This window comes from Lissotriton vulgaris, chromosome 1_1 (genome assembly GCF_964263255.1).
Source record: "Lissotriton vulgaris chromosome 1_1, aLisVul1.2, whole genome shotgun sequence".
NCBI lineage: Eukaryota > Metazoa > Chordata > Amphibia > Caudata > Salamandridae > Lissotriton > Lissotriton vulgaris.
The window spans coordinates 1,499,610,607-1,499,637,673 of record NC_141685.1 but is presented as its reverse complement, the minus strand read 5'-3'; positions in this window follow the sequence as shown (position 1 = coordinate 1,499,637,673).

Genomic DNA, 27,067 nt, shown 5'->3' with positions numbered 1-27,067 from the left:
TTCACACTCCAGCCCCCCTCCCCCCCGCCCTAAGTCCTAAAATCCAGGCCCCTGCCCTATAACCCAAAATGAGCCCTAAATACTACCCCACCCCTAAAACCTTCAACTATCACAAATCCCCCTGTACTGAGCCCAAAAAACTGTCCCTGCCCTGAAAACTGCCCCTTCCCCTCTGCCCTGAGCCCTACAATGCAGCCCCATACCTTAAATCCTATGCCATCCCTAGATTTCTGCCCTGATCCCTAAAACCAGCTCCATCCTTTCAAATCTAAAACTGCCCCCTTCCATAAAACCTACCCCTGCTGCCCCCCACACTTAGCTCCAAATCCGGCCACATCCCTTAAAACCTACCCCTCCCCCCCCCCCCAATCCCAGCCCTGGCCCAACTTACCTCGCTGAATCCCCGTCCTTCGTACAGGTCCTCTCTTCCGGTTCTTCCCCCTGTCCACTTATTAAGCTGGAACGTCAACTGCCTTGCCCAAGCATGTACTTTTTTCAGGCATATGAGTGGTTAAGGCAAGCCTTGTTTCGTTGTTTAGCTTGTTGTGAACCAGAACAATTGCTTGAAGCTGTGTTGTAAAGCGTGTTTCCCTAGATTTATATGTGGGTTTAGTGTTGTATCTGAGCTTTTGAAACAGTTGCTGAGAAAAAAAAGATTTTCTTGGGAAAAGAAACAAACTAAGGCATTTGAAGAGGTGGAAAAGCTGTTCTTAAAGTGTGTTGCTTTGAGGTCGTTTACTCATGAAAAGTCATGTGGGGTTACTGCGGATGTCTGCGCTATTGGGATAGGTGCTGTGTTGTGCCACAGAATAAATGATAAAAATAGGACCATTAAAATCATGTTTCAAGTTCTCAAGGGTGCTGAGCTGAAATATAGAGAGAGAAACTCTAGCCTGTGTTGGGCTACAGATACATTGAAAAATAAAATATAGGGTCAAAAGTTAAACTTTTGATAGATCATAAACTATTGGTGTATCTTATTTGTGACAAAGGGGTTGGTACATCATGATCTAGGTTACTTCATTACGAAAATATCACTTTTAGATCTCCTATGAGCCAGGAAGTTTGAATGTTTGAACTGACCGTTTAGTAATTCTGCCTGTGCAGTGCTGTGACAAAAGTGATGAAATATTATTGGATGAACATGTGTTTGCTGCAGTTAATGTGGATGAAAGATGTAATTCTGCTATTTACCATGATGAATGGCACAATGAGTGTTTAATTGATTCACAATATCAAAATCTCATTAGAAACATCAATATTGAAGATCTTAGAATATCTAGGAGTACTTCTTGCAACATCAAGGACTTTTATCATGTGTGGCTGGAATTTAGAGTTGAATCTGGTATTGTCATCAGAGGGGAATTGAGTCTACCACTCGAAACCTTGAAAAAAATACTTATTACAATTGTTCATGAAGGACATCTTGGATTGACCTCCACAGAATATATGTTATGCAATCAATTTTGAGGCCTGGGATGGATAAAATATTAGACAGATATATACGAACTTGTCATGAATGTCTAGCACCAGATAACAGTTGACATTTGAACAAATATCAATTAACGTGGAGGTGTCTGAGCAACTGTGGATTCAATACCAGTTGACTTCTTAGGACAACTTAATTGTCCCTTCATTGATCAGAAATACCTTCATTGTTCTGATTGATTATGTTTCGAAATGGATATATTTTAATTCTGCATGGGAAATTACAACTCATTCGATTTCGGGGATTATGTCAGAGACACAGTACAGATTTATGAAGAGTACTTCTACTAAGATACCAACAGGGCCGGACTGACCGTAGCGGGCATTGGGCATTTTCCCAGTAGGCCAGAGGGGTGGTGGCCGGTTTTGTGGCCGTGGGGGCCGTTTTTGTCACTGGAAGCTGCCATATCACCCCCAGTAACAAAATCATGAGTGGTGCTTCTTACTAACATGCCCTCCCCCCCCCCCCCCCCCCCTCTCCCAGGGCTGGTTGCTGTTCCCAGTCCAGCCCTGAATACCAACACTACAAACTTTGCATGAAGTGTTTTAATATTTCTCCCTGCACATTGAGGCAGCATTGAGGCAGTTGTTTACTTTACCTTCTTGGACCTGCCATACCGCACATGATGGGCCCGGTAAGGAAAAATCAGTGGCCTCACCCTAAATAGAGGGGTTCTACCGCGGATGCCATCCATCGATTCCATAAGTGATGGGCCACCAGGTCAAAGTTTTCTGAAGACGGATTGAGTTCTCAGAAACCTTGTAGTTTCCTGAGCTCTAAACTGAGTGGAGAAAAGCAAGTTTGGAGGGGCATGGTCCCTGTCACTTTATGGCTAATCACCCATATGTTGCCCAATAAATCGTTCCATTAATTTATGGAATTAGCTGCTTTTGTCCTTGGTAGTAAAAGCGCAAAGCACTCCAACAGGGAACTAACCCCCACATGCATCAATGTAAGGTTTTGCGATTCCTTATTTGCGAAAATTAGGGAATTGCAAATAAGGAATCGCAAAACCGGATGCATGATTAAAATCGCATAAAATTTGCGATTCGGTAAAAATCGCAATTTTTACCGAATCGCAAATATTATGCGAATTCCAATTTGCGATTTCGCAATTCCCATTGATTCCGATGGGCCAAAAGGCCCATAGGAATCAATGGGAATTGCGAATTCGCAAATTAGAATTCGCAAAATGTTAATGCATTCCATGGGTGCAGGGGGGGTCCAAAGGACCCCCCCTGCACCCCTGAAATGTATTTTGAAGTGCATGTTTCACACACATATGTCCTAAGGACATGTGTGTCTGTAACATGACAGTGTGTAAAAATGCAATTTTGAGCATTTTAACACATTTTCGCAAATTACCACGAGGTTCAAGCTCGTGGTAATTTGCAACCCCTAATTGCGAATTCGCAATTTTAAAAGTAATCATGCATTGCTTTTAAGGAATCGCAAATTTGCGATTCCTTAAAAGCAATCGCATTTTTGGAATTCGCTAAATATAGCGATTTTTCCTAAAATGTTTGATGCATACCAAAAAGATATTTAGGAATCGCAATCGCCGATTTTACCGAATCGCACCGTTTGCGAATCCTAAATACCTTGATGCATGTGGCTGTAAATGTAGGCAATACAAAATAGATAGACTATTCTGCAGTTATGATTCACACCTGAACCTTCCTTGAGCTACGGTGATAAGAGCATGCATATAACATACACATTTAATATATTTCAAACGTTTGGGAACAGGACTATCTTGTCATTGTATGCAGCACTACGAAATGGCAATAAAATACCATGTGCTTGATGGATGCTTTCTATATTTTATTGATGTTTGAGCATGAATTTTGCATATGTGTGTGTTTTTAGTACTACCGAATATTTATGCATTGTTCACTTGCCAACCATTTCATCATTATTATTATTATTATTATTATTATTATTATTATTATTAATATTATTATTATTATTATTATTAATATTATTATTATTATTATTATTATTATTATTATTATACATTGAAACCCGTTCTGGACTCAGAGACATCTCTGAATTCAAGCCAAGGGAATACTTGATGTCTTGTCATGGAGGGGCCTGGGAGTTTAGTATAAGGGTAAGCTCCATCTTTTGACATCATAAATAACAACTGTTGAGCATACAACAGTTTTTGATCAGGATAGGAGTTAAAGAACTCGACCAAGAATCCTATGCCATGAAGTAGAATGTTGCCTTAAACTTAACAATATAAAACTTATTTTATTCAGGTGTGATTCGTGAATTTGAAAAGTGTTACCCTTTCATTTCAAGATGTAATGGGATTTCACAAGTTATCATGGTGTGAATCTCACTCAGCTGAGAGGCTGCAGTGCGGTGTTTGAGTATCAGCACCTACCTATAGAACAGGAAGCTTCCCAAACGCAATATGATGTTATATGGCGCAGAAGTGATGTTCTGCATGTAATTCCAAAGTATTATTTTTGGAAGGAATAATAATAAGATGTCTGTGATTCAAGTTTGTAATAACGGCTCTTGTATTGTGGATAACATTTGCTTCATTTGTTTTAACTTTTCTTGAAAAAGAGTGGCCTCAAACATTTCTGGGCTCTAAAAGAGGGCACCATCTGCGTTCATTAGGTCTTTCCATTTCCTAATTAAAGTGTATGTCCGACTTTATTGCATTTCAAATGAAAAGCATAACATTTTAAAATGCTTATGTGTATTTGATGTACACTATTTCTATCGTTATCAATCTTTACAATGCCAAATGTACAATAAATTCAAACGCAGATTTTCTAAGGTTTTGCATTCGGGTGGTGTCACTTTTACCGCGCAGCCCTGACATGAAATCCTTTATCATTTTCCACGCCATGCAAAGCCGTTTTGCGTGGCTTTGCGTCATTTAGTACTTCAAAGCATAGCGCTGCCTTGCTTTACTTTACATTGGGGAAGGAAGCATTCCCTTGCACCCACTCATGGATTTTGATGCAATCCCAAATTTACTAAGGTGAGTAAACCGGGAATGACTCCAAAAAGTTATGCCTCTTTGAAGCAGGCATAAGAAAAAATAACGAGGAGAAACAAAAATATCTTCTCATTATTTCTTCTTTCCAGGTGTGGTGCATTCTGTAGTATGCATGGAAAGAGATAAATGCCTCCGAGGATCGGTTTTGAGCAGGAATGTGTCTCTTCCTGAACAAAAGCAATCCTGCCTGTAATGCAGGCACCATTGCCCTTCAGGGCAAGGGTGCCTGTGGTGGAGTTTGGCAGTACACAATGTGCAAGCACAAGAAGAGAACAGAAATGCTCTATATCGTTGTAAGTATCAAGCATTTCTATTCTATCACTGTCACGTAATGCAGCACAGAAACTCTGCTTGCTACCCTGTGTTGCGTGAAATGTTGTTAAATATGCCCCACAAACCTTTAGTTGTAAAGGAAGGCGTGCTGGTGCCCAAATCTCCGCTCAAAAACCTGTGGTCAGTGCTGTTAATTGTTGATGCTCTGAATTCCAAGACTGTGTGGCCCTGAATCCACCTTATGCATCTTTAATCCACTTCCAAGCACATCCTGCTCCTTTATCACAGCCTTGCAAGTTCCTGCTTTCTCCTTTCATGGCAGTTTTTCCTCCTTTATCTAACTCGTTCTTTCCCCTGTGTTTGGTTTTTACTCTCTTGATCGCGGTCAACATCTGACGAATTAAAAGTGGTGTCTCTCATAAATGAATTGTGGTGGCCTCCACCGGCACACTGTAAGCCACTGGCCAAATTAAGGACTGAATATATATTTCATGATTCACATATTTTATTTATGTTTTGTTATACCGCAACACCAAACACAGCACTCCTAAGCGTTTAGGCTTACGCCTTCAACCGGGCAACCATATATATATATATTCACTGAAAAAACCATAGTTTATAGAACATATATAGTTAGGAATTAGCATTTACAAAACCTTGAAAATTCACTGAAAAAACCATAGGTTATAGACCATATATAGTTAGGGATTAGCATTTACAAAACCTTAATTTACTCGCACAAAACCATAGAAATTCGCATATATAGTTAGTTGCAATAACTATATATCGCGCAACCGCAATCCACTGCTGATGATGTCACATATTACATCATTCATGACATGGTCAGTGACATCACTGATGACATCACTGATGACATTATCCAGTGACTGTATGTTTCTGTAAAGTTAAAATATGTCTTACATATTAAAGAATGAGTGGATGTATAAGTGTCTGGATGAAGCATTTAGTAGGTGCATGACTGACTGTATGAGAGAGTGATTAAATGAGTCTCACTGAGTGCATTGGTTAGTGACTAAACTGTCTTAATTTGTGCATCATTATATCTGTTCTGTAAACTGCTGCATGTGTTGATCAGTAGCTATATGAGTAACTATATGGGTTATTGATTGGTTGCCCAAGTATTTGTATGGGAGACTGAGTGTGTGTGTGGGTGGCTGGGAGGTGTGTGACTCTGTGCATAGATATGTGAACAGTTGATTCACTAGATGTATGGTTTTAAAAGTGCATGTGGAAACAGCTGTATGGGCGGTTGACTGTGTGCATGAGTGTATTGGTGAGTGAATGGATTTCTCAGTGCTACATGTCAAAGTAAGTACATATGTAAAACACAGTACATGTGAGAGTTGACATATATAAATAACTGTGCATAAGAGCCAGTGAATGTGTGAGTGGCTGTATGGATCATTGTGAACTTCAATCAAGGATTGTATAAAAGAGTAAATATGTGTTAGTATATGTTTGAATAAGTAAGGTGTGTATAACTGTATAGTTGAGGAAATGGAGGTTTGATTGATTCTTTGCATGATTGACTAGGTGTGTGAGTAACTCCATGGATGAGTGACAGTCTGTGAGTGTCTGTTTACACTGAGTGTATGTAAGGTTATATTAGAGTCTGAAGAGGTTCAATGTATTATCACACGAATGATATCATCAGTGATATGATCAGTAATGTCAAATAAGATGTCATCAGTGATGTCATCAGTGATGTCAGTTTGAGATGTTTGGTTCATTCTCTATTTACAAACAAGCACAGAGTCGCAATACTCTGTTTAGTTTTGCAGATAGTGAAAAATCGTTAAAAAAAACAAAAGGAATCGAGCAAAATCAGTAGGCCACTAATGGGATCTCTTTTTGACCTCGCTAAAATAGAAACATTAACAACAACCCCTCATGAGAAATACGAAACTAGTGAGATGAACTGAGCTCCACACCATGATGGCTGCAAGACAGCTCGGCTCCGCCACCCACCCCGCCCAAAATAACGACAAACCCTATGCAAATATTATAAATATATACAACACACCAGCAAAGTAACAGGGTAAAACATTTGATTAAATAACTATTTACATAACTATTTTATACTTTTTGTTGCCCGATCCGGCTAGCTCAATCGATCGAGCATGAGACTCATGCACTCTGATCTCCTTGGCCTCAGTCAAGCATCAATAGTAAGATTTTCATACATGAGTGTACGTTCATGGTTTTGGTCCCTGAGTTGCTTCGATGTCACTGCCTTGCACAAATGGCATAAGTCCTGGATGTTGGGTGCCATAGTTCACAGTTCTGTGCAGCGCTTGTAACACTGTCTGAAGCTTATTTGCACCTGCTGCAGCTTCACTATTCTCAAAGTAAGTAGGGGCCGTTTGTGGACCTGACTGCATTTGAAAACAATGTGATGGGGTGCCTCCCTAAACCACTTGACGGAGGCCCCCGAGGGGCGGTGTGATGGCGCGGACTCGGAGGGGGCCCTTGGCTCCGACCCCCTCCCCAAGTCTTGTTGCCCTGGTGTGGCCTGAGATCGCCCCCGACATAGGCGGCTGGCTCCCGGGGTCAAGCAGAACTTTTTGCCTTTTGGTGACTCTTCCATTCTGGACCTTGTCCCACAATCCGTTCGACCTGAAGACACGTCCTGCGGTGCCCTAGTCAGACCATCACATATTCCTGCGCCAGGAAACGGCGTGGGATGCACTAGAAGGGAGAGGCGGCGCGAACGAGCCTCCCCCACCTCCCCAGGTGGAGGTTTTTCAGGTACACCCCAGCGCTTTACGCAACCAGCTGAGTTGCGCCCGCTCTTGCGGCTACAGCGTCTCGCCCACCATCCACTTGAATTGCGCCCACTCTTGCAGTGCAGCGATAGGCGGCTGCCACAGGACTCTCAAAATGGCGGCCGGCTCTTCGGATTTAGGCCTTGCCCACTAAAATGGCCCTGGGACACCTTGGAACACGGACGCTTGACTGCTAGGGCATGGACCCCATTCCCAAAAGCGTCCCCTCAGCCTTGAAGATTCTACAAAAGTCACCGGGGCCCCTGACTCCCGCAGACTTCCGGTGGTGAGCGACTGCCATGATTGCTCGCGGAATGGCCACGACGTAGCCACGGGGTGCTCTCATGCTGACGCCAGCTTCAATCTGAAACATCCAGAAACACTGTAGACTACCAATCCGATCAGTTCCGGTGGAGCCCCAACGTGACCCGGTAGAAAAGAACTTGCCCTCCCCTTTTTTGAGTGATGGTTCTTGTTGCCTGTCCCTTCTGTTGTCATTTTACAGAACTTTTTGGACTACTGAAAGGGGTTGTGTTCCGACCGCTGGTTGGTGGAGACATTTTGACTATATTCTGGACCTACGTTGTCGCCTAATGCGTCATATGATGCGTCGCTTTAGCGCACCCAAAAGTGCTCCGGTGCGCGAGGCGCAGCTTCCTGGAAGCGATCCAGAGCGCGGCGCGTAACGTAAGCATAACAGGTCATGTGACTTGTTAATAAAACTTTTCATTGGTTCATTTTACTTTTGTTATTCTAATGATGAAAGGCTTGGTCATATGACCTAAAAATAACGCTTTTCATTGCTTTCGAACATTTTTTTTCCCAAATGATGAAAGCCCCACCTTTTTTTTTCTCACTCTGACTTGTAAAGCAAAGGACCCAGATGCATTTGCAGTTTATCACTAACAATGTTCCAGGCTAATGTATTTTCCCGGGAAATTTACAACTGTCCTGCAAGTAAAATATTCCTTTTTCGAGAAAAAGGGCGTTTCTTCGTCCCATGAGGGAACTGTTGAGCAAAAGAGGCTCGGCCTGCTGTCTTAGTCGCTGATAGGCATGAATATCAAATTCTTATCGATCACTTTATGTTGCAAGAGTAGAAAACACAACAGCCCTTGACCATTTATCTTTACTGCGTTCCTGCGTATTATACCTTTTAACCGTCATGTAATTGGACTGCTTTATTTCACTTGCCTTTTACTGATTCGAAAACAGTGGCTATTATTCAAAACTTTACCAATGTAAGTACTACTACCATGTTTTGTTTTAAAAACCTTTATTGTGAAAATGTCAGTATACAAATACGGGCCTATAACCACGTGGGCCGGCCACGGAGCAAACTGGAATCGTATATGATGAGGGGACATTTACACTGTAGAAGAACGTAACGGGGGGGCCATTAGGTTGCAAGAACTAAGGTGTCTAACAGTTGCAGAATCGATGGACGTACATTTTATAATTAAAATGAGACAAGCCAGTTACAATAAAATTATCTAGATATACATTTGCGGGCAAGTACCATGGGTGACGTTAATTTGAACTTTCAATAGTACAGTAATCAATAACACATCAGAACTTAATATCAATAGGGATGTCGAAATGTTCAATCAATTCTCGTCCCCGCCCGCCATGTGCTTCAAAACTGCATACGTATCTCGTGATATCAAGGTTGGGCAACCAGTACACAACAAGGAGTTACGAGTCCCATTTATACCGGCGCCATTTTGGGCGAGGCCGAGCAGGTCCAGGGTATAGTCAAAATGTCTCCACCAACCATCGACTATGATGATGTTCATAAGCTCTATTGATTAGACTAACACTCCTCTCTCCACATGAAATTAATTTGCCGCAAGTTAAACATGTCATTTTCATTTGTCCAAAGTTCTTCTGAAGATTTAGAACCGTTTCCCTTGCCTCTGATGCTGTCACTGCCACTTCATTGGTGGATGTACTGGCAGGTCGGGGGTTATCCACCAAATCTCGAATTTGGGCAGCACTATAATTAATCGGGTGCCACCTCTCCATATGACGATGCATGGTATAATAACCATAACTATATTTTTTTCGGTTCCTCTGGAGAGTACATTGTGGCAGATGAGGCAGGTAACGTACCGGGGATTTACCTTTTTTGCATGTGGAGGAAAGGAAAAAAATTTGAGCGTCCGAGTTCCAAGGTGTCCCAGGGCCATTTTAATGGACCAGGCCCAAATCCAAAGAACAGGCCGCCATTTTGAGAGTCCTGTTGCAGCAAGAGCGGGCGAAACTCAGCTAGACGGCGCCCCACTGCAGATGAAGTGCCTCCACCTGGAGAGGCGGGAGAGGCGGGAGAGGCTCATTTGCGCCGCCTCCCCCCCCGCAGCATTGTAGGATGGCCACACCAGTACAGCAACTTGCTGGACACCACCTCGGTGCCATCCAGATCTCGGCGCGTTGTGCTGCCTTCGGCCTACTGTAGCCGCAAGTGCGGACGCAACTCAGCTGGATAGCGAGTTAAACACCAAGGGGCGCCCCACTGCAGCCGAGGAGCCTCCATCTTGGGGGCGAGGCACCGCATCACATTGTTTTCCAATGCAGTCAGATCCTCAAACAGCCCCCACTTATTGACGCCACCTCACAGGCCAACAGGGCACCCCACGGCGACTTTCGGCGCAGCATTGTAGGATGGCCACACCAGTGCGGCAACTTGCTGGACACCACCTCGTGCCATCCGGATCTCGGCGCATTGTGCTGCCTTCGGCCTATTCGCACATCGGTCCGCTACTGACGCCGCCTCACGGGCCAACGGATTTTTTTTGCTTTTTATAGCCCAAAGCCGCATAACAGGTCATGTGACTTGTTTTTAAAACTTTTCATTGGTTCATTTTACTTTTGGTTTCCTAATGATGGAAGGCTTGATCATATGACCTAAAAATAACACTTTTCATTGGGTTAAAACATTTTTTTTTCCCAAACGATGAAAGCCCCACCTTTCTTTTTCTCACTCGGCAATCCAAAAAGGTTCTGTTAGATGACAACAGAGGGGACAGGCAACAAGAACCATCACTCACCGGGTCACGTTGGGGCTCCACCGGAAGTCATCGAATTGATAGTTTACAGTGTTTCTGGATGTTTCATACTGAAGCTGGCACCAGCATGAGAGCACCACCATCTTGTAGCTCCGTCGTGGCCATTCCGCAAGCAATCATGACAGCCGCTCCCCACCGGAAGCCTGTGGGAGTCGGGGGCCCCCAAAACTTTTGTAGAATCTTCAAGGCTGAGGGGACGCTTTCGAGAATGGGGCCCAAGCCCTAGCAGACAAGCGTCCGAGTTCCAAGGTGTCCCAGGGCCATTTTAGTGGACCAGGCCCAAATCTGAAGAGCCTGCCGCCATTTTGAGAGTCCTGTGGCAGCCGCCTATCGCTGCACCGCAAGAGTGGGAGCAACTCAGCTGAATGGCGGATTTTGGCACAGTGTACCAAAAGCGGGCGGAATGGCAACTGAAACGGTAAAGGGGCGCCCCACTACAGCAGACGAGCCTCCACCTGGGGAGGCCCGTTCACGCCGCCTCCCCCCCCACTCCCCGGGGCACCCCACGCCGTTTTTCGGAGCAGCATTGTAGGATACCAAAACCAGTGCGGTAACTTACTGGACATCACCTGGATGCCATCCACATCTCAGCGCGTTCTGCTGCTTTGGGACTCTTCGCACAACAGACCGCTACTGACAAGGCCTCCCCCCCCCTCCCCGGGGCGCCCCACGCCGTTTTTCGGAGCAGCATTGTAGGATACCAAAAACCAGTGCGGCACCCAGGTGACATCACCTGGGTGCCATCCAGAACTCAGCACGTTGTGCTGCCTTGGGACTATTCGCACAAAAGACAGATACTGACCATTGTTGCTTCTTTTTTCAAATTTTTTTTTAAATGTGTTTACTGTTTTTGTTGCGTTGTATATATTTATAAGTTATTAAAGTTTTATAATCCTACTACTTTGTTGGAGTGCTATATATTTTTAATGTGACACATAATTGTAAAAACTTTGATGTACAAAAAGGCATCCCTGGAATCTTCCGCTTCAGGATCGGTCCCACACACCCTCACAGTGAGAATCCCCTCCCCAATCACAATACAGGATGATTATCAGATAGTAGGAACGCGTGTGCTGTGCTGGATCTCATGAGGTGGGGGCCTTGATCTACTGTAACTCCTTTGAACAGGTGTGATTCTTTAAAGTTGGGGCCATAAACTACATCCGCACGGCTAGGTGATAGCCTAGGACCGGCCTGGACAATTAGACACAGAGGAAGAGGAGTGTCAGAGGGTGCGGTAGTAAATAGGGTGAAAGGGTGGTGTCGGGCGGGCACAGGGTGTGATTCTCAGGGAAGAACAGCGCAGATGGGGGAGGTTTATGGCCCATGCATGAGAGAGAGAGCGAGGGTGACCAGTGCGTGGGGGAGATGCTTGCGAGGTTGGGGAGCCATGCTGAGGATCGGCGACGTGCAGAGAGTGGGTCTGGTCAAGGCATCTAAAATGGCTGCCGTGCACGACAAAAGTGTGGCATTGGAAAAAAGGCAAGATGGCGCAGACAATGTTTATCAATACGGATTAATTTATAACAATTATTTTTAACAAAATATTTACTCGCAGTGACAAAATGGCGGTCAACACTTCCTGATTTCCTTCGAATCGAACGTTAACAGACATCACACAGCAAAAAAAAAAAGCTCACGCACAGCTGCTGGAAGACATGTATCAACATATATGAGCCTCTTCAGCCACCCTCAGAAAACATAAAGGGTCAGGATACGTCTCCCGTACCCCCTTATACCCTGTAATTTAATTAAAACGAAATACAAAATGGCGAATTCCCGTTTCGCTACCTGTTCGCGAACCGGGAAGCGCTTCTACAGTGAAAAATCAAATTTTTTTTTTCCCACGGGACCCTTTATTAACCCCAACATCATTCCTAGTGGGTCAAGAGGGGTCTACCTTGCCCCCTTTCATTAAATTCCCCCTTCGTTTTTCTCCTCCTCTTTTCTCTCGATCCTACCGAGAGACAAGATGGCGGCCGCTCCAGACTGTTTAGAATGTTGACAGACACCGGAGAGCCAATCAGCTTCGCTTCGCAAAGCTCCGTTACGCAACAAGTACGCGAACTGGAGCGCTATCCGGGACGCTGTCACAGATATATAATTTTTTTAAAACGTTAATTTCTCAAAATCCACTGGAGCACATATATTGAGACCCAGCAAAGGCACATCGGGCTAACAGTCCCTACAATTTTGCCAGGTTTCGTGCAAATCCATTCAGCCGTTCGAGCTAAAAGTGAGGCCAAACGCCCTATGGAAAAATGAATGGGAAAAACGCGTTTTGGGACCCCCCTTTTTTCTCGGCCCCCCCTTGACGAAACCCCCCCAAATTTTCAGGGACTGCTCAGAAACAAAATGTGCCATTTTCCTGAAAATGTCAGCCGATTCCGTCCACAAACGCCAAAGTTATTAGACATAGAATTTTCAAAAGTCCCATAGAGAAAAAATCCTAACTATATATACCTACTGGCGACCGCCAGTAGGTAATATATATATATAGGTTTCACACACGTTATAGTTAGGAATTAGCATGTAAAAAACCTTGAAAATTCATTGAAAAAACCATAGGTTTTACATGTTATAGTTAGCTGAACATTTCTCTCATACAAAACCTTTGAAATTCCTCCGTTACAGTTAGCTCAGCTAACTATAACTTGCACGCCCACAATGTACTGCTGATGACGTCACATATTACATCACTCATGACATGGTCAGTGACATCACTCATGACATCTCTGATGACATCTCAAATGACATCGATGATGACATCACTGATGACATCATCCAGTGAATGTGTGTCTTTCTGAAAAATAATTCCTTTTATATATGTATATCTAAAGGTCGATGGAAGAATAAATGGGTAAATAAGTGTCTAAATGGATGTTTTTTTGTAAAATTCATTGTATAACTGATGTATTAAGTATTTCTTAGTGAATAGGTGTACTAGCGAGTAATCTTTAAATATTTAAATATCTGTATCAGTGTCTCACTTTGTATATAAGTGGCTGCATAGGTTGGAGAGTAGCCACATGAGTGTGTATATGGGTTATTAGTTGGTTTTTTGAGTACCAAAATGAGTGTTTTTACGGTTTGGTGGGGAGTATTACTTAGCGCACAGATGCATGAATGACTGACTTACTGTTTGTATGTGTTTTGAAGACAGCATGTGTGCAGGACTGTATGGGTGGATGAGTGTGTGTATGGGAGTGTTATTGAGTGAATGACTGTCTCAATAGTATCCTTAAGAGTAACTACATATGTTTTAAACTAGTATATGTGAGTATTGATGTATATAAGTGAGTATATCTGAGTGAGACAGATTCTAAGACTTCCTATATCAATAAGTATGTGTTTCTATAAGTGATTGCTTAAGAGAGTAAGTATGTCTACGATTCTGTAGAAGTTAGTGTAGTGGTGGGTGTATAGCTGTATATGCAAGTAAATGGATATTTGATAGTTTATTTGCATGTGTGAGAATGTGTGTGACTAAGTCTTTAGATTAGTGTCGGTGTATAACAGGATATATAGGTGTATGAGTACATATGATGAGTCAGTACATGTATGAGTGACTATATAGAACTGTTGGTGAATGAGTGGATGTGTATGTAGATTTTGGGATTACTCAATAGGTTGTTCTACCTGGAAATGGTATCTCCATTTTTTTGAAAATTTTAGTTTCTATTTTTGATCGTGTGTATCAAAGGTCATATTACAGTAAGAGGAGGTGTGCCACAAGGATGACGTAATCAGTGATGTCATCAAGGATGTAATTTGAGATGTCATCAGTGATGTCATCAGTGATGTCACCGACCATGTCATGAGTGATGTAATATGTGACATCATCAGCAGTGCATTGTGCGCGCGCAAGTGATAGTTAGCTGACCTAACTATAACAGAGGAATTTCAAAGGTTTTGTATGAGAGAAATGTTCAGCTAACTATAACATGTGAAACCTATAATTTTTTCAATGAATTTGCAAGTTTTTTTGAATGCTAATTCATTACTATAACGTGTGTGAAACCTATGTTTTTTTCAGTGAATTTCATAGGTTTTGTAAATGATAATTTATAAATGTATTAATTGTTATGTCTTTCTTTTTATACTAATTTCTTATATTTTTAATATACATATTTATATTTATTTTATTTTTTAGATTATATTTCATATTCTTATTATAAAATAATAACAAAACTAAATTGCTAAGTAATGTTTTAATGAATTATTGCTTGACGTCTGTTGCAATTATAACACAGCTCCAGCAATTCTCTTGCGGCTCTATGCTCACAATGCTGTATCAATCCTTACACCTGCTTCAAGCATGTGCAAGGTTTTGATGCAGCATAACCTCAAATTTCACTGAATAAAATGTTATACATTTCACCCAGTCATTATTAGGAGGCCTTCCTGCACCCCCTTCTGCACAAGAAAGCCTCTTCTGGCTCAGCGCTTTACAATGTAATACACCCTCCAGATGCGTCACATTGTTAATAGCACACACCATGGCACATCTTTTGCACCACCGCTGCGTCACAAAAGTGACGCAACGGCTGTGTAAAAGAGGCACAAGGGGATTGTAAATCCACCCCTAACACATACAAATTCACCCAGGCACTTTCACCAGCAGCACAAATTGAAACATAGACTAGTAACCTATTTATGTACATATGATACATTCAAGTGCTTTGGACATACTACAGTATACTATAGATAAACACCTTATAGATTTATGCTGTAGCAGTTCCTTATAGTTCTGCACTTTCACATTCTCCTAACACTAGTAACATATTCATTCATTCCTTTATGAACTATACATTCATTCTGACAAACTTTTACACACTAACATAGAAATATAGTTCTTTATTTGACCAGTGGAGGTAGTTCTAAAAATAACTGAACTGTTTTTTTTGTTTTGTATTTTTTTTGTGTTTTCTCAACAAATTCCAAGCGGAACAAAAGAATGAAAAAAAGAACAACTAATGTTGAGGACAGCAATGAACCTGCATCCTGCGTTTCATCAAGCCTATAGACTGCTCCCCATAACACAAAAGTTTATCGCAATAAATGCATAGAATTTTAACTTTAGCAAAGTCAGTATCAATATGTGGGTGTGGAGCACGGGGAGCATGACGGCCGGAAGCTAACAGCTGTGACGGAGCTCCTCCCCTGTGTGTGGTGCTTGAGCACGGAGCTCTGTTAGCAGCATGCCGGAGCGGCAGCGCTCTTTCTTCGTTTCCTGATCTTTTTTCGGAGTCAGCAATTCAGCGGTAGCTTCACTGCGCAACTCCTGTCTACGGTGTTTTGAATTCCATCGAAGGAACGCGGATGGTTGGTGAAAACTTGAATCCGGCGTGGTTCCGGGGGCTCGGGGCAGCCAGGGAGTGGCGGAGAGTTCCGAGGCGGGTGTCCCTTACTGGATGGGAGACGTATTCGACACGGTTCCACATAAAGGTGGTAAGGTCAACTCACGGTAAGACTGGCAATAAAACACCAGGTGCAGGCAATTGTTTTGTGAGTAGAAGGGGCGGAGAGCTACTGGGCACAGCGCGAGGGAGCAATAAGGATATTAAGATCTATGGGGAGGATGCCATCAACACGGGCATCAGGGGGCAAGCAAGGATACGAGTAATTCCCGAGGAATACCCAAATTACGGAGGGCATATCACACCGGTCCCATTGCATGCACTACTGTATTCAGCACAGGCTCTCTGCAGCAGGAAGCAGGAGCAGGTTTGGGAGCCCTGTATGGAGGAGAGTGGCAGTAACAATACTAGCCCGAGTCTAAGTAAAGATTGCTCCTCCTTGAAAATACCCACTGTTAAGGCAGGAGTAAGTCGTTATACTCTATGAAATCGAGCTGTTAATATTGCACCCCAGAAGCCATCGGTCACTCCACCTGTAATACGAATTGACGCCACATCTCGGACTGGGAAGGCGAGCCACAGAAGCAATCACAGCCCTCAGGTAAAAGTGAGAGGGAAAAAAAAGAGACAAAAAACAACGTATCGGCTGCATCCAAGGTCACTTCTTCTTTAAAATCATTTTACAAAGTCCTTTCGCTGTCTACCACTGATAAGGTGGGAAAGATGGCCTCCAATAGCACCCCTACTAGTACAGGACCGAGTATCGGTGTTAGCATAATGACTACTCCCTCTCCCTCCCAGCCAGATCACCTACTCCAGCCATCGATATCCCCAGTGGAAGATAGGTTTCATCCCTCAATAGATCTGTCAAATAGTTTCTCTGCCTTGGAGATACAAGACTCTGCACAGGATGATGTAAATAAAGCGAAGGAGGTTGTTGGCCCTCAAACAATTGGGGAGGGCGCACATACAAGCACCACTCAATTAACAGCGCTTAACCCTGTTTCTTTGGCAGATATTTTGTTGGGAATAAAGGAGGATATGGGGAAGAGATTCGAAGAGATGGGGAAAAGATTTTCAACCTCAGAGTCCAATCAGGTTGCTATTCAGGCATCCTGTGAGGTGTTGGCTAAGATGGTGGAGGAGGTTTCACTACAGACAGAGGTCCTAGAAGCGGAGTTGCCTAGGATTAAGGAGGCACTAAGTACTACTTCAGCCCACATGAACAAGCTGGCGCAGCAAAATCGTGAAATGAAAGATGACATCGAAAGGCTCGAAAATCATGCTAGAAAGAACATTTTAAAATTTCTGAATGTTCCTGAAGATGTTGAAGGTGGAGACATTAGGACATTCGTGGTGGCACTACTTAAAACCACAATCCTGAAGGACTCCACTGATGGCGACGCAGCCCTTCTAGCTGATATCCAGAGGGCACATCGGGACCCATACAGACAGAACCCAGAAAGAGAGTGCCCCAGAAAGAATCTGGTGAACCTTTTGAAATACTCTACTAAAGAAAGGATTTTGTCTATGGCATTAAAAACTGGCACCATAAAATCAACTATGTTCTGCCAGACCATTCTCCTTCACAATTCATTCGGACATTTCACATACAAATGCCACTAAGAAAACGTGGGCTTCGAAACAACGCTGAGCATGCGAAGAGAGTACAACTGCAACTCCAAAAAAAAGGAAAGCTTTACATACTATCATAGAAATGAAAGAGCATTTTATCAACAAAAGGTGATACATTATAGCTGCTTTTATCAACCGGAAACTGCAGATAAAGCGGCGATAATAGGCTTGAGAATAGGCCCTTGCAACTTCCCAGCCCAGGTTCTGGTATTAACCTGGGCTGCTATGGTTATTCACAAGGGCATATTATCATGCCCATTATCGCCGCTTTATCGGCAGTTTCCTGCCGATAAAAACGATGATAATGTATCGCCTTTTGTGGATAATATGACTCATTGCTCTTTTTTTGACCAGTAAACTTAGGTGCATATTATCAAAGACCGGTGTTACAACTATCGCCATTTTATTGGCAAGAAACTGCTGATAAAACGGCGATAATTACCATCATAATACGGCCTTGTTATTTCCCATAGAAGCCCATGTTAACACCAGAACATAGGCTTCTATGGCAATTAACAAGGACGTAATATCAAGCCCACCCTCCCAACATTATTAAAAAACCATAGGCCCTTCTGAATTCCCATAGCAGCCCAGGTTCTGATGTTAACCTGGGCTTCTATGGTTATTCACAAGGGCATATGATCGACCCCATTATCGCCGCTTTATCGGCAGTTTCCTGCCGATAAAAACGGCGATAATGTATCGCCTTTTGTTGATAATATGGCCCATTGCTCTTTTTTTTGACCAGTAAACTTAGGAGCATATTATCAAGGACCAGTGTTAAAATTATCGCCGTTTTATTGGCAGGAAACTGCAGATAAAACGGCGATAATGAGCTTCATAATAGGGCCTTGTTATTTCCCATAGAAGCCCATGTTAACACCAGAACATAGACTGCTATGGGAATTTACAAGGACGTATTATCAAGCCCACCCTCCCAACATTAATAAAAAACTCCAGACAATGCAGGTACCCAGGGTTGGTAGGTCATTTTACATTTCACTGCCCCAGAAATGTGGTGTTCCCCGCGACGTGTACTAGGAGAGAGAGAGAGCTCAAAAATACCCGTGTTACAATTATCGCCGTTTTATTGGCAAGAAACTGTTGATAAAACGGCGATAATGACCATGAAAATACGGCCTTGTTATTTCCCATAGAAGCCCATGTTAACACCAGAACATAGGCTTCTATGGCAGTTAACAAGGACGTAATATCAAGCCCACCCTCCCAACATTAATAAAAAACCATAGGCCCTTGTGAATTCCCATAGCAGCCCAAGTTCTGATGTTATCCTAGGCTGCTATGGGTATTCACAAGGGCATAATATCAAGCCCATTATCGCCGCTTTATCGGCAGTTTCCTGCCAATAAAAGCAACGATAATGTATCGCCTTTTGTTGATATTATGGCCCATTGCTCTTTTTTTTTGACCAGTAAACTTAGGTGCATATTATCAAGGACCGGTGTTAAAATTTTCGCCGTTTTATTGGCAGGAAACTGCAGATAAAACGGCGATAATGAGCTTCATAATAGGGCCTTGTTATTTCCCATAGAAGCCCATGTTAACACCAGAACATAGACTGCTATGGGAATTTACAAGGACGTATTATCAAGCCCACCCTCCCAACATTAATAAAAAACTCGAGACAATGCAGGTACCCAGGGTTGGACGGTCATTTTACATTTCACTGCCCCAGAAATGTGGTGTTCCCCGCGACGTGTACTAAGAGAGAGAGAGAGCTCAAAAATACCCGTGTTACAATTATCGCCGTTTTATTGGCAAGAAACTGTTGATAAAACGGCGATAATGACCATGAAAATACGGCCTTGTTATTTCCCATAGAAGCCCATGTTAACACCAGAACATAGGCTTCTATGGCAGTTAACAAGGACGTAATATCAAGCCCACCCTCCCAACATTAATAAAAAACCATAGGCCCTTGTGAATTCCCATAGCAGCCCAAGTTCTGATTTTATCCTAGGCTGCTATGGGTATTCACAAGGGCATAATATCAAGCCCATTATCGCCGCTTTATCGGCAGTTTCCTGCCAATAAAAGCGACGATAATGTATCGCCTTTTGTTGATAATATGGCCCATTGCTCTTTTTTTTTGACCAGTAAACTTAGGTGCATATTATCAAGGACCGGTGTTAAAATTTTCGCCGTTTTATTGGCAGGAACTGCTGATAAAACTGCGATAACGAGCTTCATAATGCGGCCTTGTTATTTCCCATAGAAGCCCATGTTAACACCAGAACATAGGCTTCTTTGGGAATTTACAAGGACGTATTATCAAGCCCACCCTCCCAACATTAATAAAAAACTCCAGACAATGCAGGCACCCAGGGTTGGAAGGTCATTTTACATATCACTGCCCCAGAAATGTGGTATTCCCCGCGACGTGTACGAGGAGAGAGAGAGAGCTCAAAAATACCGGTGCTACAATTATCGCTGTTTTATTGGCAAGAAACTGCCAATAAAACCGAGGGACCCTCAGGATTGAAGAGGAATTAATTCCCCAACTTAAAACACGCCACAGGGCGTCTTTGCACACATGTCACCTCAGGCCCACCCCTTTCCTACACCATTGTGCAAACGCGCCCCCTGGTGAGCTGTAAGTTGGGGAATTAATTCCCCTTCAAAACTGAGGGTCCCAGAGGGCCAACTAGCCCACCAAGTACCTCCAGTATGAGCTAGGAAGCTGCGTTGCAGAGAGGTGTTCAGAGGCCACACCCCTTTTTACACCTGTCTGCAACGCAGCTTTGTGGCACTTACTGGAGGTACCTAGTGGGCTAGTTGGACCCTCTGGACTCTCAGGATTCAAGTTGACTTAATCTGCCAACTTAAAATGGCCACAGGGCGTGTTTACACAGTGGGGAAGGGAGGGGACGGGGCATGACGTGATATGTGCAAAGGCTCCCTGTGGTGCGTTTTAAGTTGGGGAAATAATTTCCCTTCAATCCTGAGGGCCCCTGGGGGGGGGGGCTAACTAGCCCACCAGGTGCTTCCAGTAGGTGCAACTGTGCTGCGTTGCAGAGAGGTGGACCAGGCCGTGCCCCTTTTTACACCTCTCTGCAACGCAGCTCTGTGGCGCTTACTGGAGGTGCCTAGTGGGCTAGTTGGACCGTAGGGACCCTCAGGATTCAAGGGGAGTTAATCTGCCAACTTAAAACGGCCACAGGGCGTGTTTACACAGTGGGGAAGGGAGGGGACGGGGCCTGACGTGACATGTGCAAAGACTCCCTGTTGCACGTTTTAAGTTGGGGAAATAAATTCACTTCATTCCTGAGGGCCCCTGGGGGCTAACTAGCCCACCAGGTGCCTCCAGTAAGCGCCACTGTGCTGTGTTGCAGAGAGGTGGTCCAGGCAGTGCCTCTTTTTACACCTCTCTGCAACGCACCTCTGTGGCGCTTACTGGAGGTACTTAGTGAGCTAGTTGGACCCTAGGGACCCTCAGGATTCAAGGGGAGTTAATCTCCCAATTTAAAACAGCCACAGGGCGTGTTTACACAGTGGTGAAGGGAGGGGACGGGGCCTGAGGTGACGTGTGCAAAAACGCCCTCTGGAGCATTTCAAGTTGGGGAAATAATTCCCCTTCAATCCTGAGGGTCCCTGGGGGCAAATTAGCCCACCAGGTGCTTCCACTAAGCGCCACTGCGCTGCGTTGCGGAGAGGTGGTCCTGACAGTGCCCCTTTTTACACCTCTCTGCAACGCAGCTCTGTGGTACTTACTGGAGGTACCAAGTGGGCTAATTGGACCCTAGGGACCCTCAGGATTGAAGGGGACTTAATATACCAACTTAGAACGGCCACAGGGTGTGTTTACACTGTGGTAAAGCGAAGGGGAAGGGGCCTGATGAGACATGTGCAAACACGCCCTGTGGCACATTTTAATTTGGGGAAATAATTCCCCTTCAATCCTGAGGGCCCCTGGGGGCCAACTAGCCCATCAGGTGTTTCCAGTAAGCGCCACTGCGCTGCGTTGCAGAGAGGTGGTCCAGGTTGTGCCCCTTTTTACACCTCACTGCAACGCAGCTCTGTGGCGCTTACTGGAGATACCTGGTAGGCTAGTTGGAGCCAAGGGACATGCAGGATTGAAGGGGACTTCATCCCCCTAATTAAAATGGTCACAGGGCGTGTTTGCACACATGTCACCTCAGGCACCCCCCTTCATTCATCAGTGTGCAAACGCGCCCAGTGGTGCATTTTAAGAGGTAGTTTAAATCCCCCTGCCCTATTATGACCTAGGGTCTTAGAGAGGAGGTCATGGTAATGACAGGGGTACCCCAACACATGGTGTTCCTTAGTGCATGTAAATGTTTTCATCATATTCCATATTCTAAGTGTCCTTAAGCATAGCACTGGCTGTAGGCATGGTTAATCAGATTCAGTTACCATCAGTACCCGTCTGAAAAAGTTGTGGTTACAGGAGGACTTTCAGCTCCTGTGTTGAATATTTCTGTACATCTCTTTTCTTTCTGCACTTTTCTTTGTCTTTGTGGACTTCTGTTGCTTCTTTCTGCATTTCTTTTTTTTCTTTCTGTGCGTTTTTCCTCTTTCTTCACATGTCCTACCTTTGTAGTCATAGTTAGGAATTAGCATTTAAAAAACCTTAGAAATTCACTGAAAAAACCGTAGGTTTCGGGGGTGTTATAGTTAGTTGGACATTTCACTCATACAAAACCATAGAAATTCCCGTGTTATAGTTAGTTCAGCTAACTGTAACTCGCTCGACCGCAATGCACTGCTGATGACGTCACATATTACATCACTCATGACATGGTCACTGACATCACTCATGACATCACTGATGACATCTCAAATGACATCACTGATGACATCATCCAGTGAATGTGTATCTTTCTGAAAAATAAATATTTTTTATATATGTATATCTAAAGGTTGATGGAAGAATAAATGGGTAAATAAGTGTCTATATGGGTGTTTTTAAAAAAAAAATGATTGGTTAACTGACTTATTAAATGTATCTTAGTGAATACATATATCAGCAAGTAATATTTAAATATTTGAATATGTGTATCAGTGTCTCACTTTGTAAATAAGTAGCTGCATGGGTTGCTCATTAGCTGCATGAGAGTGTATATGGGTTAATAGTTGTTTTTTTGACTATCAGTATGAGTGTCTGTATGATTCAGTGGGGGATATTACTTAGCGCACAGATGCATGAATGAGTGACTCACTGTTTCAATGTGTTTTGAAGAAACCATGTGTGCAAGACTGTATGCAAGGATGATTGTGTGTATTTGTGGATTAGCGAGTGAATGACTGTCTCAATAGTGTATTCATGAGTAACTACATATGTTTTAAACAAGTATATGTGAGTATTGATGTATATATTGAGTATATGTGACAGTGAGAGTTTGGAAGAGTACCTGTGTAAATTAGTATGTGTTTTTTGTAATTGATTGTTTATGAGAGTAACTATGTGTACGTTTCTGTAGAAGTAAGTGTAGTGGTGTGTGTATAGCTGTATATGCAAAGAAATGGATGTTTGATAGTTTATTTGCATGTGTGAATATGTGTGTGAGAAACTATATAGATGAGTATTAGTGTGTAACAGAATGTATAGGTGTATGAGTACATATGATGAGTGAGTACATGTATGAGTGACTATATAGAACTGTTGTTGAATGACTGGATATGTATGTAGATGTTGAAATTAACTAATAGGTTATTGAAATTGGTATTGGTATCTCCATTTTTTTGAAAATTGTAGTTTCCATTTTTGATTATGTGTATCAAAGGTTATATTAAGGTGAGAGGTGGTCTGCCACTCTTTCAGAAAAATGATGTCATCAGTGATGTCATTTGAGATGTCATCAGTGATGTCGTGAGAGATGTCAGTGACCATGTCATGAGTGATGTAATATGTGACATCATCAGCAGTGCATTGCAGTCGCACGATTTATAGTTAGCTGAACTAACTTTAACTGGGGAATTTCAAAGGTTTTGTATGAGTGAAATGTCCAGCTAACTATACCATATGTGAAACCTATTGTTTTTTCAGTGAATTTGCAAGGTTTTTTAAATGCTAATTCCTAACTATAACGTGTGTGAAACCTATGGTTTTTTCAGTGAATTTGCGAAGTTTTTTTAACGCTAATTCCTAACTATAACAGGTGTGAAACATATGGTTTTTTCAGTGATTTTTCAATGTTTTTTTAAATGCTAATTCCTAACTATAACGTGTTTGAAACCTATGGTTTTTCAGTAAATTTGCAAGGTTTTTTAAACACTAATTTCTATATATATCTGGTCCGAAACATATGTTTTTTTCAGTGAATTTGCAAGGTTTTTTTAACGCTAATTCCTAACTATAACGTGTGTGAAATCTATGGTTGTTTCAGTGATTTTTCAATGTTTTTTCAAATGCTAATTCCTAACTATATCTGGTCCGAAACATATGTTTTTTTCAGTGAATTTGCAAGGTTTTTTTAACGCTAATTCCTAGCTATAACGTGTGTGAAACCTATGGTTTTTCAGTAAATTTGCAAGGTTTTTTAAACACTAATTTCTATCTATATCTGGTCCGAAACATATGGTTTTTTTCAGTGAATTTGAAAACTTTTTAAAATGCTCATTATTGTATTATTTTTTTTATTTCATATATATTTATTTTTCACAAACTGCCTTTGTATATTATAATGGATTGACTGTATCCATTAATATGCAGTGGCACAACAACTTTTTATGATTTGCTTAAAGTTGGACAGTATAGTCTACAACTTGACTCAATAAATAGCAGTCATAGTTGGTATTAATCATTTTTTTTGTAATTTTTTCAGCGTGCGCGTGCGTGCATGCATTAGGCAGCTGGTGGCCATTTCCAGTCTGTTTGCTAAGTGGGCTGTGGTGCAGTATTGGGGGGCTAAAACCATCCCGACAGTGAAGAAGTGGTTCCGGAATTTACTTTACTGTAGGGACCAATTGGAAATTTACGCGGAGGAACTACTGGAGGCCTCTCGCCCCAGGGACATTTGGGCTCCCCTTATAGGATATCGACTTGGGAAGTCTGACCTGCTATGGTGTCTTATAATATAGCGCTATTGTGTGTATGGGGAGAGCTGGGACTGTTATTGAGTACTGTCAAGTGTCACCACGAAGGTTTACCCAGGTATATTAGTCTGCTATTCACAGTGTCGGGATTGGGGGCGGAAATGGGTGGTGGGTTTGTTTAATGTGGGTTGATTTCTTGAATTTCAAACTAGCTTGTATTGATATACTACGCAAACGTGCTTGCTGAGCCCTATGTTTGGGGCGCTATATGTTCTATATTCTACAAGCTGCTCAATAAAAGATTTTTTTTTTTTAAAAGAGACCATCTGCACATTACCAACCATAGAGGTAAAGGACATGAACATTATTTTGTAATGTCAGCATGATAAATGCAATTATAAAATTCATTAGCCCCATATGATTGAGATGAGAGGCCTTGCACCGGAACTCGATGTCTGAGGTCCATTTATCATTATAGAAGGTGGCCTCAAAGATGTTAAGGGTTGCCCTGAGACCGTAGTCGGAACTGCAGGAGCGGATGTAATTGTGCATTGGTAGGCTTGTTACCTCCAGGAACCTATTTTCTACAAAGTCCCAGGGCCAAACAGCATCTTCCTCTATGGTGCCCTTTCTGTGCATCCTGTCTGCCTCTGAGAGGATTTCACTCAGCTCAGTGAATAGATTTACGGTCACATGCATCATCCCGGCCTTTTCCGAATTCCAAATTGCGAAAAATAGGGAATCGCAATTTGGAATTCGCAAAATGGGATGCATGTATATTTTCGCTAAATATTTGCGATTCGGTAAAAATCGCAATTTTTTACAGAATCGCAAATATTATGCGAATTCCAAAGTGCGAATTCGCAATTCCCATTGATTCCTATGGGCCAAAAGGCCCATAGGGATCAATGGGAAGGCTTTAACAAATTGCGATTTTCTTTTTGAAAATCGCAATTTGTTAATGCATTCCAAGGGTGCAGAGGGGGGTCCAGAGGACCCCCCCTGCACCCCAGAAATGTAATTCGAAGTCCATGTTTCACACAAACATGTCCTAAGGACATGTGTGTCTGAAACATGAAAGTTTAAAAAATGCATTTTTGAGCATTTTCAAAACTTTTCGCAAATTACCACGAGGTTCAACCGCGTGGTAATTTGCACCACCTAATTGCTAATTCGCAATTAGAAAAACAATCATGCATTGCTTTTAAGGAATCGCAAATTTGCGATTCCCTAAAAGCAATCGCATTTTTGGAAATCGCTAAAAATAGCGAATTTCACAAAAATTTGGATGCATCCCAAAAACTTATTTAGGAAGTGCAAACGGCCGATTTTCCTGATTTGCACCGTTTGCACTTCCTAAATAGGTTGATGCATGTGGGGGGTATGTGTAGAATAGCGGCCACATGCATCATCCCGGCCTTTTGCGATTCCAAATTGCGAAAAATAGGGAATCGCAATTTGGAATTCGCAAAATGGGATGCATGTATATTTTCGCAAAATAATTGCAATTCGGTAAAAATCGCAATTTTTACCGAATCGCAAATATTATGCGAATTCCAAAGTGCAAATTCACAATTCCCATTGATTCCTATGGGCCAAAAGGCCCATAGGGATCAATGGGAAGGCTTTAACAAATTGCGATTTTCTTTTTTGAAAATCACAATTTGTAATGCATTCCAAGGGTGCAGAAAATGTAATTTGAAGTGCATGTTTGACAAACACATGTCCTAAGGACATGTGTGTCTGAAACATGAAAGTTTAAAAAATGCATTTTTGAGCATTTTCAAAACTTTTCGCAAATTACCACGAGGTTCAACCTCGTGGTAATTTGCACCTCCTAATTGCTAATTCACATTTAGAAAAACAATCATGCATTGCTTTTAAGGAATCGCAAATTTGCGATTCCTTAAAAGCAATCGCATTTTTGGAAATCGCTAAAAATAGCGAATTTCACAAAAATGCATGATGCACCCCAAAAACTTATTTAGGAAGTGCAAACGGCCGAATTTACCGATTCGCACTGTTTGCACTTCCTAAATAGGTTGATGCATGTGGGGGTTAGTGTAGTGGGGTTGGTTTCATACCAAGTGATGTTTACTAGTGTCTTACAGACTTCTTCTCTATTGACTTGGATTTTTGCCATGATTCTGCATTAGTACAGATGGACAAGGCACTTTGCTTTTTCTCCTTCGATAAGTAAAGATTGTCAATGAACAGATGGAACATAACCTGCTCATAGTTTTTGTGCCTACATCGGTCATGTGCTAATACCAGGTGTTGTGTAGTAGTGCGCTGTGTAGTGCATGAGGATTACTAGTGTTCATTTCAGTGTAGGTGTATGTGAGGTGAGCGAGGTCTCTGCACTAGGCATGGGCGGAAAATCCGTTCCGCTCGCGGATTTTGCGGATTTTCGGGAAATC